Source organism: Callorhinus ursinus, unplaced genomic scaffold (assembly GCF_003265705.2).
Source record: "Callorhinus ursinus isolate GAN/ISIS: 27379988/994484 unplaced genomic scaffold, GSC_fseal_2.0 scaffold7, whole genome shotgun sequence".
NCBI classification, from domain to species: domain Eukaryota; kingdom Metazoa; phylum Chordata; class Mammalia; order Carnivora; family Otariidae; genus Callorhinus; species Callorhinus ursinus.
In genome coordinates, this window is record NW_027397069.1 from 67322392 (window position 1) to 67337693 (window position 15302).

The following is a 15302-nucleotide window of genomic DNA, read 5'->3' on the forward strand; positions in this document are numbered from 1 at the left end:
AGCATAGCTCAAGGCGGGAATGGGATGGCTAGGGATATGGACACACTGTTGAGAAGCCCAAAATGTCTTTGCATAAAAGTTCTACTTTTGCTCTGCCAGGGAGAAACTTCTGGGGTGTTTGGGTGAGCTGAGATCTCATATTTTTTTTTAATCTTAATATGGCAAGAAAACTTCATGAGCAATGAACATTTCCAGAGTGCAAAAACCACCGTGCTAGGCTTTGCTGAAGCTGGTATATCACTCAAGTGGCATGCTTTTCTAGAAATCCAAAGAAAGAGATGGCTTCTGCCAGATCAAATTCCTGCAGAAATTAGCTAAGCCTCACAAAAGGTAATGATCTGGTGAGCTGCCTCCAGGTGCCATGCAGAACCCTAAGGTCTATAAGCAGACCTTCCCTGGTTGAGTGAGACAGGTGGAAAGGACAGTGGAAGAGTCTCAGAAGTCTAGGTATAAGGGTCCATGACTTTTTCTTTGATTCCTCTTCTTCCAGTCAGAAGAGGAGAAGAATAAATAGTAGGAGGATGGAGGAAAGAACACAAAGTAGGAGGGAGTGTTTGTTGACACCCCCCGCCTCCCTTTCACACATTATCTCATTTAATCCTCCCAACAATCAGTCAAGAGTAGATAGTGCTGCCCTCTCTTAAGGAGACCGTAAGATGTTAAATAACTTGATCAAAGTCACAAGCTGATAAGCAATGGAGTCCAGAGTCACGCCCATGCCTATCTGATGCCAAAGTCCAGTTTTCCCCACTCTGCCCCTCTGCTCGCAGTGGGAAACAACAGCTTTCCGAAGCTCATAGCAGAGTGCTCACATCAGCTGAGAGCAAGTGGGCTGCCTGTGGGGGTAGCACAGCTAGAAGACTGCAAATGCTGTCGACAAGGAGGAGATCTCGAAGGTTTTCCCATCATCCACACTGGGCACAGGAGCCAAGTGGGAGAGAGTAACTGTGTGAAACACCTTTATGGCAACAAATTGACGGATAAGCAAATGGAGACATGGGTCTTAAGTGTCGAAGAGCCCTGCACTGCCAGTCCCAGGCCCTGGCTCTGCCTCTACTTGGTCCCGTGACCAGCATGGGGCCTCCCCGCTTCTGCACAACCAGAGGTTTGCGCTGCTGGTGCTTAGGTCATGACATTTGCACTCTGACAGTTCTTTGAAAATACGATTTCCACCACATATTAATTTGCTAGGGCTCCTGTAATGAGACGGGGGTCCTTAAACAGCAGAGATTTATTTTCTCACAGTTCTGGAGGCTGGGAGTCTAAGATCAAGGTGCCAACATCCTTAGGTTTTGTTTTGTTTTGTTTCCCCCCCACATGTTAGATTTTATTTTTGTGTACACATTTGTTTAACAGTCACTGAATTTCTAGGCCAAGTTCAGGTGACTGAAGAGCCTTTAGAGTTAGTTTATATTGTCTAGATTTGGAGTATGCTGCAAACACATTCTGGAGAAAAATGGGAAATAAAATCTTTCTAAAGACAGGCTTAGAAATTCTAATCCAGTAGGTTAAGATGTTTCCTTTCTCTGATCGCAGGGCTGACTCATACCTGGCTGCGAAGCCACCATTCACAGGTAGAGACGAGAAAACAGGGTACAGACTCCCAAAAACAAGACCAACCAATCCACCCCATGTTATGGTACAGATTTCACAATTCAAATCAACTGTATTCAAAGGTCAACTTACCAAACCTTTGTAGGATACACGCCCTGTCAAAACTGAGATCACTGCCATTGGTAAGCCAGCAGCTGTGACAAGCCATATGAGCCTGTGTCCCATTGAAGATGAGTCGAAAGAGACTATTTGCTGTGAGACCACAGAAAGCAGCATTAAGTCCAATACATATCGATCCATGCTCAAGTAGATTCTTTCTGCTTCTGGGAGTTGGTTAATTTTTTTGGTTATGATATTGAAAATTAAGTTTTCCATGACAGTATCATCTGGTTCATGATTTTCCATCTAGAGCCTTATGCTCTCCTCATAGCCGTTGGCGCCTCCAGCAGTCTTCCTCGGCCACGCTGGGGCTCAGTCCAACCTTTGCTCAACTGGCCTGAGGGCAGCCATCTTGGGCTGACACATGACTGAGGTGCAAGCTTAGCTTCTTTTGAAGCTTGTCGATGGCTGTCCTCTTATCGTGTCCTCACATGGCCCCTCCTCTGGGCTCACACATCCCTGGTATCTCTCTATATGCCCTAACCTTCTTTTCTTATAAAGATGCCAGTCATGTTGGATTAGGGCTTCATTTAATTTAATCACTTCTTTTAAGGCCCTACCTCCAAATACAGTCACATTCTGAGTTCTGGGGATTAGGGCTTCAACATTAGAATTTTAGGGGGACACAATTCAGTCCCTAACACCGTATATAATCTAGAATGTTCTCATGTGTTTCCTAAATTTATATGTCAGTGGATTTTGTATGTTAAAGGACACAGCAAAAGTATGGGAATTAAGTTAAAAACTTTTTTCATGGGGCACAAAATACTTCCAAACACTATGGAAACCCAGTAGGAAGTACGGACCATTGGCCTTCACATCTGAAGCAAATTTAAACTGGGAAGGTGAATGAGGAAGATTCCTCTCTCAGTGGTGACTCCTGCCAGGGCTCAGGGCTCAGGTTAGAGCTTACTTCCCGTCAGTACTGGAGGGCTGGCCTGGCAAAGTAAGCCCAAGCCCAGGGCTCTAGTTAAACAGGGGCTCCAAAAGGTTTTAATTTGAAAAAAATGTAATGTTAAAGAAAGAAAAACATTGAAGGGAATCAGGGCAGCAGGGAAAAAAACAGATATGGTTAGACTTCTTCATACTTATTTATATATATATATATGTATGTATATATATATATATATATGTATGTATATATTTTAGAAAGAGAGTAGGTGTGTGAGCCAGGAGGGGTGGGGGGGGGTGGGGAGGGTGGTGGACAAAGGGGAGGGGGAGGGGAAGAGGGAGAGAATCCTAAGCAGACTTTGCACACTGAGAGCAGAGCCCGATGTGGAGGTCAGTCTTACAACCCTAAGATCACGACCTGAGCCAAAATCAGGAATCGGCCCCTTAACTGACTCCATTATTTTAATATTTTTATTTTGAATATGTATGGAGAAGATAGGGCACCCTCAACTTTTGAGAGCTCATGCTCTGTGTCCCTGGTTACCTGGCACTAAATGCCTGAAAAGCTTGTCAATAGTTGAATGGCAGGCCTGAGCTGGTTTCTTGACAAACCACAAAGGCTAGTGAGAGTTGAGGATGAAGGCATGGGTGTTATTTGACTATATAGATTTTGGGGGGGATGATGGGGCTGGAGGTAGAATTTCATCTTGTTTTGGCTACAATCCTGATTTTTAATAACATCTATTGAGTTTGTTGTAAATTTTCAATGCAGAATATTGAGGTAAGTAAGTATACAAAACAACTAAAACTCCTTCTAGGGACAACATTTTTATGTTTCCAGCTTGATTATATGTAATATGTCTGTATAGAATATATGCTTATATATGTTAATGTAAGTGTATATGTGTGTATACATAAAATTATGCAGACAAAAATACTGTATCTCATTCTTACAATCTGAGTACTTCCCACAACATTAAATATTGTTTGAAAACATACTTAATGGCAGCTTAATATTCTATTCCATTTTATGGATGGATCTGAATGTATTTAGCCAACTCTTTATATTTGGACATTTATGAGCTTTCTTCTTTTGTTATTATAAATAACCTTGTGATAAATATACATGGACATAAATCTTTGTGGGCATCTCTCACATTTTCTTACAGCTGTATATTCTAACAAGGATGTACATTGTAAGAAAGACCCTTCTGCTCGAGGGTAGGCACACCGTCTTTGTGGTGAAGGAAAAGCACTTTCTACTGTAACACAGTCATGCATACAGCTGGCTTCAAAGGTCTCCTGAAAATCTGGCAGAGATCTGATTTCATTCTCTAACAGCTAACCAATCGTCAAATCCTCTAAGCCCAAGGGCTGTACTTTTCAATGCTAATGGACGCCAGGCATGTCACTGTCTCTTCCAGAGGGGCAATGTTTTGTCAAGGTGTTTATAATTCTTCCCATCTGGCCCAGGGGAGACTGTCCCTAGGATAGAAAAGCTGTATTAATCAGGACTCTTTTGGATGTAAGTGACAGACGCCCAACACAAATGGCTTTGGCAAAAAGGAACATCTCTCTGGCTCTTCTCCAGATGGGCAGCCTCAGTGAGCACTGGAATGGGGACTTGGGCACTATTAGCACTCACTTCATCCCTCCCCTTAGACTTTCCTGTGTCCACTTCTCTCAGGCTGGCTAATTCCACACCGCTGCAACTGTGCCTGCTGCTGGTACCTGGCTGACACCTGTCCAGGTCTGCTGTCAGGGAGGAAAGAGACTTCTCTTTCTTCTAATTCCCAAAGGACTTGGGATGGCTTCTAAGGTGACCTCAGTTCATGTCATCTACCCACATGCTGTGGGTCCTCGCTGTAGCCAGGAAATAATTGGCTTGGATCAGGGGCCTCCCACCCCCAACAACATTTCTATGCTGACAAGTGATGGGGTTCTGTGAGCTGGTCATCCCTACTGAAGATGCAAGAGTGGGGGAGGTTGGGAGGACAAGAGCAGAATCTCCCAGAAAAGGGGATAGTGCTGGTTCCAGAAGAACAAAAAGAAGCTGGTCAGGTAACATTAGAGGTCTTCTGAAGAATGCAGTGATGTTCTTTCCCTCCCCACCTGGACCCCCAGGGAGCCGGGAGAGTGATGGTTTAACCACTCAGTCCTTACAGGGCCAACAACTGACAGCCTTCTCCTGCAAAGTTTCTGGTTGTAAGAACACTCCTTTATTATGGAAAATGAAATGCTCCAATTCAGCGTTTCGCATGACCCCACAAATCAGTCTAGCCACTGAAGTTAATAGTAACGTTCTCTGGGCATTCATTATGGTACCAGCTAGGGTACTAAATGCTTTCCATGAATATCGCCATTCATTCATCACCAGCACCATAATCCTTGTTTTAGAAATGAGGAGAGCGAAACTTGGAGCAAATGAAGTAATTTGCCTAACTATATGTAGCTTAGCAGTTGCAAAGCCAGGATCTGAAGCCATGTTCTCTGACTCCAGAGCCTACATGCTTAACCAGTCCAGGATACAGTCTTGAAGCATTAGAAAATGAAGGAGCTCTGTTTCCTTGATCTGCTTAGTAATAACTATTATTAAGTGAATACTTTCTATATGTAGACCTATACCAGGTGCTTTACATATATATGTGTATATAAATATACTTCATTATATTATATATAAATGTAGATAATATACAGTTGAACCTTCAACAACACAGGTTTGAATAGTATAGGTCCACATATTTTTTACAGTATGGCACTGTAAATGTATGTTCACTTCTTTATGATTTTTTTAATAACAATTTTTTTCTAGCTGTATTATAGGAATGTAGTATATAATACATATAACATACAAAATATATGTTAATTGACTGTTTATGTAATCTGTAAGACTTCCAGTCAATTGTAGGCTATTAGTAGTTAAGTTTTTGGGGAGTCAAAAGTTATACAGATTTTTAACTGCCTGGGGGTGGGGTGGGGTATGGGGAGGAGGGAATTTGGTGGCCTAGCCCCTATTTTGTTCAAGGGTCCACTGGGTAGTCTAATTATATATATAATATATAGTTTTATATATAATATGTAGTGTTATATAAATGTATTTTATATATACACTATAATATTTAGATATAAATACTACATATACTAGAGTTTCAGGTTTACAAAAATATTGAGGGGTACATACGGAAAGTTTCCATATGCTCCCTTTCCCCCACTCAGCTTCCCATATTATTGACTTCTTAAATTAGTGTAGTACATTTGTGACAGTTGATGAGCCAATATTGAATCTTATTATTACCTAAATTCTATAGTTTTTCTAAAAGATTTTATTTATTTATTCATATGAGAGAGAGAGAGGCAGAGGGAGAAGCAGGCTCCAGGCAGAGCAGGGAGCCCGATGTGGGATTGATCCCAGGACCCCAGGATCACGACCTGAGCTGATGCTTAACCCACTTAACCTGGGCAGATGCTTAACCCACTGAGCCACCCAGGCGCCCACTTCTATAGTTTATGTTAAGGTTGACTCTTTGTGTCATCTACTCTATGGGTTTGGACAAATGTATAAGGACACGTATCCACCATTACAGTATCATCTGAAGTAGTTTCACTGCCCTAAAAATACCCTGTGCTCCATCTATTCATCCCTCCCACCCCTCAAGCAATGGTTGACTGGATGTACTGCGGCTTATTTGTTCAGTCACTTATTGAAGGACATCTTGGTTGCTTCCAAGTTTTGGCAATTATGAATAAAGCTGCTGTAAACATTCGTATATAAATTTTTGTGTGGACAGAACTCATTTGGGTAAATATCAAGGAATGCAGTTGCTGGTCTATATGGTAGGACTATGTTTTGTTTTGTGAGAAATTGCTGAAGTGTTTTCCAATGTAGCTGTACCATTTTGCATTCCCACCACCAATGAATGAGAGTTCCAGTTGTTTCATATCCTTGCCAGCATTTGGTGGTCTAGGTGTTTGGGGTTTTAGCTATTCAGTGGGTATGCAGTGGTATTTCATTATTTTAATTGACAGTTCTCTAACAACATATGATGTTGAATATCTTTTCATATGCTTATTTGCCATCTGTATATCTTCTTTGATGAGGTGTCTGTTCAAGTCTTTTGCCCATTTAAAAAATTGGGTTGTTTTCTCATTGTTGGGTTTTAAGAGTTCTTTGTATATTTGGGGTACCAGTATTTTATCAGGTATGTGTTTTGCAAAGATTTTCTCCCAATCCATGACTTGTCTCTTCATTCTCTTAACAGTGTCTTTTATAGAGCAGAGGGTTTTAATGTTAATGAAGTCCAACTTAATCAATTTTTTCTTTTGTGGATTGTGCTTTTGGTGTTGTATTGAAAAAGTCATCACTAAACCTAAAGGTCACTTCGGTTTTCTACTCTATTATCTTGTAGCATTTTTTCATTTTACATTTTACACTTAGGTCTATGATTTATTTTGAGTTAACTTTTGTGATTTTTTTTTTTTTTTTTGCATGTGGATGTCGAGTTGTTCCAGCACCATTGGTTGAAGAGACTATCCTTTCTCCGTTGAATTGCTTTTGCTCCTTTGTCAATGATCAGTTGGCTCTTTTGTGGATCTATTTCTGGGGTCTCTTTTTCTGTTCCACCTTTACACATATTTTTCTTTTTTTCTTCAGCTTTACTGACTACATATTTTTCATTGTCACCATGAAGTTATGCCTATCTAGCAGGTAGTTAACTCCCTATTTTGCAGATGAGGAAACTGAGGCCAAGAGAGGAGAAGACGCAATTTACCTAGGCCAGCAGTGAGGTAGAGTTGAAAACCACATCTGTCTGACTCTGATTCTTTGCCTGTTTGTAACCCCCATGCTGCCTGATGGTGCTAGGCTGGGACTTGGTCTGTCAAGTTTAACCTTAGAAGGTGCTTTCCAGAGCCTAAATGCTAGCAACTCCTTTCCTTAACTGGTCTTTGAAATCATGGCTCATTTGCTCCTTGATTCTAATCAAGGTTGCCTGTCACTCACAGTCCCTCTGGACCTGCCACGCAAATAAATCCTAATCTGCCTGAAATTTAGCTTTACTTAAAACATTCAACCAGTTTTTTTAAAGCTTTTCCCCTAACTTTTATGTTTTAAATTTTTTATTGTTATGTTAATCACCATACATTACATCATTAGTTTTTGATGTAGTGTTCCATGATTCATTGTTTGTGTACAACACCCAGTGCTCCATGCAGAATACCCTCTTTAATACCCATCACCAGGCTAACCCATCTCCCCTACCACCCCTCCCCTCTAGAACCCTCAGTTTGTTTCTCAGAGTCCATCGTCTCTCATGGTTCGTCTCCTCCTCCGAATTCCCCCCTTCATTCTTCCCCTCCTGCTATCTTCTTTTTTTTTTTTTTAACATATATTGTATTATTTGTTTCAGAGGTACAGATCTGTGATTCAACAGTCTTGCACAGTTCACGGCGCTCACCATAGCACATTCCCTCCCCAGTGTCTATCACCCAGCCACCCCATCCCTCCCACCACTCCAGCAACCCTCAGTTTGTTTCCTGAGATTAAGAATTCCTGCTGAGACTTTGAGCATAATCATTTTTTTCCCTGCTCACACTGAATCCTTTTTGCCAGGAAGTTGCTTGCTTATGCACCTTATCCCTGAGGTTCTCCTGATGTCTTCCTGAAGACAAAACCTGCTGGGTTGGATTGTTAAACTGAGCACAGTGCTAAATATCCCCTTGGTTAAGTTCTCCCCATACACCCATCAGGGCCTGGAGCACTTGCTCTCGGAATTTACACATTAACTCTATGTCCCCTCTCTGTGTTGCCCAAACAGTGCATTTCTACAACCCACTAAATTCTATTTTACTGCCAAGAGTCTTTAAAAAAAAAAATCCCACAATCATATTTCAAACATTAAGGGATAGACTTCTGATAAGAATATAAGGTTTTTTAAAAAAAGAATATAAGGTTTATACACTCCCAAACAGAGATGAAATAGCTCTGCAGAAGATCACACAGCAAATGAAATGGTAGAATTCCCAGATTCTAATCCAGATCTGGTACAAAGGCAAAGAGGAGGTCCTTGAATCACAGCAGGCTTCCTTCTGTGGGAAGGGGGACATCCTTTTGATGGCTTTGTCAGCAAGTGAAGGGGGCTGTGTGGGATTCAGGAAAAGCTCCAGCACAGGAGACCTTCATAATGCAACTCAAGGGCATCATTTCATCACTGCACAATTGAAACCGAAATTTGTTTTAAAATAGCACATACCTAGCTGCTTATTATGACACCAAACTGTTCATTTTGACAGTGTTCAAAGTGCTTTATCAATATTAACTCATTTCTGTGTGTTCCCTAAAACCTTTCTGAAACTAACACCATGCAGTTATGTATTTTATAAACTGCTAGTGTGGTTCCAAGACGGTTTCATATCCAGTGGCTGACCGTGAGCCCCCATTACTGACCAAGGACATTGTGTGTGTGTCGGGGGGGGGGGGGCGTTGGAAGGTGTGGAGAGGATTCAGAGGCCACGAACACTGCACTATTATTTTTCTGTGCTTTTGTTTTGTTTTGTTGTTGTTTGTTTTTAACAAAGTTATAAGGAGTCTGGCAGGATTAATCTATGACCCGCTCACGTCTCCCGTGGCACAGATTACTGCATCTCTGTAGGTTGTGGTTCTTGTGTGGGTTTTTGCAGCAAAGAGAGACAATAAAGAGGGAGCTTGTGAGGTGAGCACTTTGGGATTTGGTTCTAAAGTTTTTGCCATCTAGGGGAAAGTAACTCTGGATGTAAGCCGCTTTGACTAGCCAGCCGGTCAGGTGTGCTTGTGACACAGGCCGATTCAGGCTTCAGGGCCCTTCCAGACAAGGGAGGGGCAAGAATAAGTTATTTATTAAAAACAAAGGAATAGCAATAATAATCCAATGACAAAGAAATGGAGATTTACTTAAAACAAACAAACAAACAACCCTTGAAGTACCTCCCAGATGTTTTATCTCTGGAAAAGGAACACTGGTGGCGAGTTGGGTGTCAGCTCGCTGGGGCCCGCCGCTCTGGGTAGCGCTGCCCAGCCTGTGGCACTAGCCCTGGCCCGCGCGGTCCCGGCTGTCAGAAGACCGGAGGATGCAGTCGCGCCGCCGGCTCCGATTGGCGGAAAAATGGCAACAAGCGGGCGGGGCGGCAGCGAAGGCGCCGGGAGCAGCCACCCGCCCTCCCGCCGGGGGAACCCCAGGTCTGGGTTCTGGGCGCGAAGACGCCCCGCCCACCTCCTCGGTCCCTGCCGCCGCCGCCGCGCCGCGCTCCTATTGGTGCCCGACGGTGACGCGCGCGAGCAGGCCGGGGCTGCCAGGGCCAAGGGGCGGGCGCGAGGGACGGGGGCGGGGGCCGGGCGCGCGGCTGATGAAACCCGGCGCCGGAGTCCGCCCGCCCTCTACGCTCCATTCAGTCGGCGCCGGCAGGTGTGAGCCGCAGGTCAACTGCCGGGCGGGGCGCGAGGCCAGCCGGCATCCGCTAACCGCAGCTCCTGCTCCCGCCCCCTGCGCGCCGCGCCTCCGTCCGAGCGGCCGTCCTTCCAGTAGCGCGTGCCTGAGCCCCTCGGCGGATTAGCCCGCATCCTGCCACCGGCCGCCCGTCAGCCGCTTCGGTGAGTGCCCGGCCCCCGCGGGCGCCGGGACAGCTGCCCCGGTCCGGGTCACCTTGGAGGGGCCCCCGGAGGCGCGTGGGGCCGCGGGAGGGCGGCGCGGGGAGCGGCGAGGGTCCGGCGCCGGGGGCGCTGGCATCCTCCGGGGTGGGCGCGGGCAGGGCGGGCGCGGGGTTGTGCGCGCGGGGCCGGTGCCCATGCGGCTGTCTCCTCCACCGGAGTCCATTTTGGCTCCCTGAAGACGCGGCGTGGCGCATGATGCAACACCGAGTGAGTAAGCGTGGACGACCTGGCGCCGCTGTGATGCCGGCCGCGCGCTCGCCCGCCAGCGACCCCGAGCCGGGACCCTCGGGGTGGTCGGGGTGGGCAGGGGGCGGGAGCGGCAGCGGGCGCGCGGGCCGGGCCGGAAGGCATCCGGAGGCCTGCCCTTACATGGCGCGGAGCAGAGCACCCCGCCCCGCCACGAGGTCCGCGATGTGTCGTCGCAGTGGTGGGAGCCCGCCCTGCGGCCGCGAGGGTGGTCCCGCGGCAGGTGGCCCTCCTGGGGACAGCCACAACCTCCTGGCGGCGCCCACGTCTCTTCCCCAGAGCTCCTGTCGCGCCCCGGAACGCCTACACCTCTTGTCTGAGTTTCTAGGGTGATTTCGGGGAAGTTCCCCCCTAGGTGGGCTTCCTTGTGACCCGAATTGATCCGGGAAGGCTGAGTTCTTCAAGCCTTCCAGATGGTTTGGAGCGAGAGGAAGTTCTTCCGGCTTAATAAAGACCACCTTTCCCCAGTGTGTCCTTTCTGCGAAGTAGAAAACTTCCCAGACCGGGCAGGTCAGGCAGGCGTTCTAAACCTGTGTGTACACGGAGCAGCCGTTGTGCTGAGTAGTGCTACATTCAGAGTGCTGTTTTAGCTCCTTCCCCTTTTCAGTGGGTGTGGGAACCAGATACCAGTGGTGTTTGACTTGTAAGATTAGGGTAGTAGAAACATGTGCCTTCAGGAAGAAAACTGCGCCTCCCAGTACACGCGGTGGGGCTCTCCTAGAAAGAAACCTAGAGTTGTGTTCTATTCCAGATTTAGTTACAGGAGGAGAGGGTTGGGATTTTAGTCCCTGGTATATTTCCCTAAAAATGTGCTCTTTAAAATTTGACCAGCAGAACTATGTATGTTGGCGTGTGGCTGAATTTTCTAATTGTCTTTCATTTGAATTGTAATTTCTTTGGGAGTTAATAGTAACATTTCTTGCCCTTTATGTTTGATTCAGATAATAGGAAACCATGATACATTTATTCCCCTGATATTTTTAGTTGGTCTCGGTGGAAATTATCGTTATTTTTATATGAACACACCCTTCTGTCATTAAAACAAAAGGTCTTATTTAAGTCACACAATCAAAATAGAAGTTAGGGGGCAAAGTCAACAATGGATGAAAACGGTTTTCAAAGGTTTAGCATATTACCATCATGTTAATCATTATAGATTAAAGAGTGTCAACGGAGTTCTGACTAAACAGGAGAAAAAATAGAGGTCAGTTGTTTGAATCTGGATTTGAGCCACATGAGTGCTCTTATGCATATAATTATTTGCTTTAGAGGAAAAGGCTTGGAAGACAACATTGCCAACCTTGGGGAGCTTGAATTCTAAGACGCATGTTAATTACATTTGGTATAAGTACATGTTTATTGATTGTTCTAGTCTGGAGTTTTTTTTCTACAAAGATCAGTAAAAATATGTAATTATGTTGGAGGGCCCAGCATTATGTCTGATTGGGTTAATCCCTTTTCATTATTAACTATGTATTTGGAGGTATTGGTTTATTAATCCTAGGGAGGAATTTGAAATAGGAATAAGTAATGGAGAGAAACATTTTCCTGTAACCCAGACACATCTTGTAGCTGTTTATCATTCCACCTGGTTCTTGGTCCTCATTCCAAGCAGGACCTGTGGATGGGACCCTAGTGTTTTTCTATATGATGGGTCGCTTCAGGCCTGGGACCTGTCTCTACCACTGCCCTGTTCTAGTCGATGGCAGATCCCATGAACCATGAGGACTTTGCTTTTACTTTGGATGAGGTGGGGAACCATCAGAGGATTACTTTAAATGCCGCATGAAGAAGAGATAGAGGCGGGGGAAGTGGGCAGACATGGAAGCAGGGAAACCAGTTCAGACTTGTAACTTAAGTCTGGAATGAAATCCAAGTCCAGGTTATTTGTGCACAAGAGAGTGTGGCCATATGTCGTTTCCATGAGAGGTGATGGCAGCTTGGGCTGGGGTGGAAATGGTAGAGATGTGAGGTGGTTGAGTTCTGCTCCACCCGTAGGCAACTAATTGTTCCATCTGTAGATTTTAAAGGGAGACTCAACAGGCTTGGCCAGGGGATTCCATGTGAGGTGTGAAAGAGGTCCAATACGATTCCAAGGAGTAGAGCTGCCATATTGTGTTAAAGAGATGGGAAGGTGGAGGAATGAGCATGTTGGGAAGAACTCTTTTAAAAGTCACAAATGACTTTTTTTTAGACATTTCCATCCTCCAGGGTCAGGGCTGAACTAGATCTGTCCTCTCAGGGGCCCTTCTCAGGTACATGATTGCATTGTAGCCACCTGCCCCAGGATGGTGGCTTCCTAGCTCTCTTGCTTGCTCAAACCTAACTTGGGGATCTCTTGGTGCTTGCAGACTCCCTGTGCTCCCCTGCCACCTTCCAGTAGGCACTTTGGCTGTGGGCTTGTCCCATGGCCAGGGTGGGGACCCACTGCCGCCTGGGGTTGTACCTCCTTTTTCATTCTTGGGCCTTCAGGTACCTGCCTTCCAGGGGCTTCTTGTGCCTTAAGGTACTGGCATTGGATCCTAGGCCAAGGTTCTAACCACCACAAGGATTTAGGCCTCTTCCAGCCACAGAATAGAGGAGTACCATCTCTCATGGCAGATTCACAGCCTTGTAGTAAACTTGAGGGGCATCTCTCTCCTCTTTCTCCATAATCCACTTCCCCCAACTCAAAGCAGCTTTGAAAAGAACCACCCCTGCACTTGTTCAAACTGCATCCAAATTTGTCATGGGAGGTTTAGTGCATTTGCCACCTGTGAGTCAGAAGAATGGGCAACAAATTGGTAAAACAGTTTGGTGGGCTGCTAATTATGTTCATTCCACTCTGAAGGCATTCCTTCAGATCTGTGGCATTGGCGGAGCTGTGAGTAAGGCTGGTGACCTTAGCCCTTGGTCAGGATTATTCCTTCCAGGAGCACCAGCTGTAGGAAAGACATTTCTGGACATTGGAATAGATTCTGGCATAGGGTTGACCCATCCTGCCACACCCAGTGTCTTTCCTTTGGCTTTTTCCCTCTGTTGATGGTCAGTAACAGTGCGGACTGCCAGATGGTACATTTGGTGAACTAAACAGCATAAACGAGTTAGAGCTGTGTGTGGTTAGGGGCCTTTACAGCTTCAGTGCAGCCTGAGATGAAGGAGGCTGCTTTGAGGAGATGAGGACAAATAGTACGAGTGCTGGCAGCTGCGCCACTGTAGGCTTCTGGTGTCCTGGCTTGGCTACTCTGTGGGCAGCCACCAGAGAGGCGTTCAGACTTTCTCAACCCCGTAGACTTGCTCCATCCATAGACTGGGGAAGCCTTCCCTCTCAGCCTCACAGTAACAAAGCTCACAAACTATGAATTCCACAGTATTCTTTGGATGAGTAAAGGTACCGAATCAATACATTTAGATTTCTTTCATGAATTAAGGTCTTTCTGTTATCGGTCTACTAGTCTGATTATGACAACCAGAAATAAAGCTCAGGGAAGCTTTAAAAGCTGCTGCCAGGTGGACTTATCTGAAGGTGGAAGAAAGAATGTCCCACAGCTTACCTGGGCTGTGCATATTTCTCTATCATCTCTCCCTTTCTCCCAAGTGGATCATCAGCTTGTTCTTCCCTTTTCTGGAGGCACAGAGGGCATGGACAGTTTTGTTTCTTTAACATCCTGTATTTCTGCTCTAGTGCTTTCTCCAGAATGTTTGTTCAGATAACGTTCTTGACTGTGAGAACAAGCACATCCTTTCCCATTTGTTTAGGAATGGGTCCTACCCTCCGTATGCTCTAGGCAGAGCGAGTTCTGTATTGTTGCCACCAACTTGCAGTACTGACTCTGGGCTCCAAGGGAGTGGCCTCTGCCCTGCGTGGTCAGCCTGAGTTCTGCATGGATCATGCACTGGGGGGTCACAGGAGATGCCATGGGCCCCTCATGCAGAAAGGGCTGGGTCCCTGAGTGGGGTCTACTGATGGGATAAGTCCCTTTCCTAAGGGACTTAGGAATTTCTCACATTTCACACATTTAAATGTATTTCTCACATTTAAATTCTTTTCCATATTGTTTGCTTAATAATCGGCTTCTCCTGCCTACCTTGTAGGATTGAGAGGATTTAAATGAGGTAATCTATGTCATGTACTTGACACAGCTTCTGGCACATATCGAGTGCTTAAAATAAATGTTAACTATTACACTGGAAAGAAAACTCAGTTCTTTGGTTTAGGTGTAGAGAAAAATAATTCTTATAACAAGTTTGTTTTGCTATCCCATTTTGCCAAAGGGTTCAAATAGAGTCCCTTTCCCTTGGAATTGTGTCCAGATTGCAGGGGGTAGGTGTAGTGCCAAGGTGTTGGGACAGTGAGCCTCTGAGGCATCTGCTGACCCAGGTCCGGGATCTGTGGATGTGACCCTAGCTCCTGTACCCTTTAGACCCAGAGGGCTGTCTTTAGCACTGACCTTTTACAGTTAAGGTCATGGAGGGTATTCTGGGGACTTTTTGCCACAACGAGGAAGGGAGACGTCGGGGGGAGGAACCACAGTCTCTGGGGCTGTGCTGGGTCTGACTGCCTTGGTGACCTTGAAGCCATAAACTCTTCGGGGACCAGGGAACTCCCTGGGTGTGTCAGGTTCCTTTAGATCTCAGATCCGTACACTTTGGGTTTAGCTACTCCTCTGGAAAGCTGTGCTTACGGCCCCATTCTTAGTGCTTGCCAGTGTGTGTCTGTGTGCGCGTGTCTAAGACTGAGAAAGTGTGTGTGTGTGTGTGTGTGTGTGTGTGTGTGTGTGTGTGTGTGTGT

General features: G+C 45.6%; 1 protein-coding gene and 1 pseudogene across 2 annotated transcripts in view; one reads left to right on the forward strand and one right to left on the reverse strand.

Annotated features, from left to right (window-relative positions):
- Window positions 1–1356: 1356 nt before the first annotated feature.
- Window positions 1357–1959, reverse strand: LOC112826386 (transmembrane protein 126A pseudogene; annotated as a pseudogene).
- Window positions 1960–9974: 8015 nt separating this feature from the next.
- The window catches only part of SLC7A1 (solute carrier family 7 member 1), a 78730-nt gene continuing 73402 nt past the window's right edge, over window positions 9975–15302 (forward strand). For both annotated transcript variants that reach the window (XM_073894725.1, XM_025875114.2), the window contains exon 1: window positions 9975–10225. The gene's annotated coding sequence lies outside the window, so the exon portion shown is untranslated. The remainder of the gene's footprint in view (window positions 10226–15302) is intronic.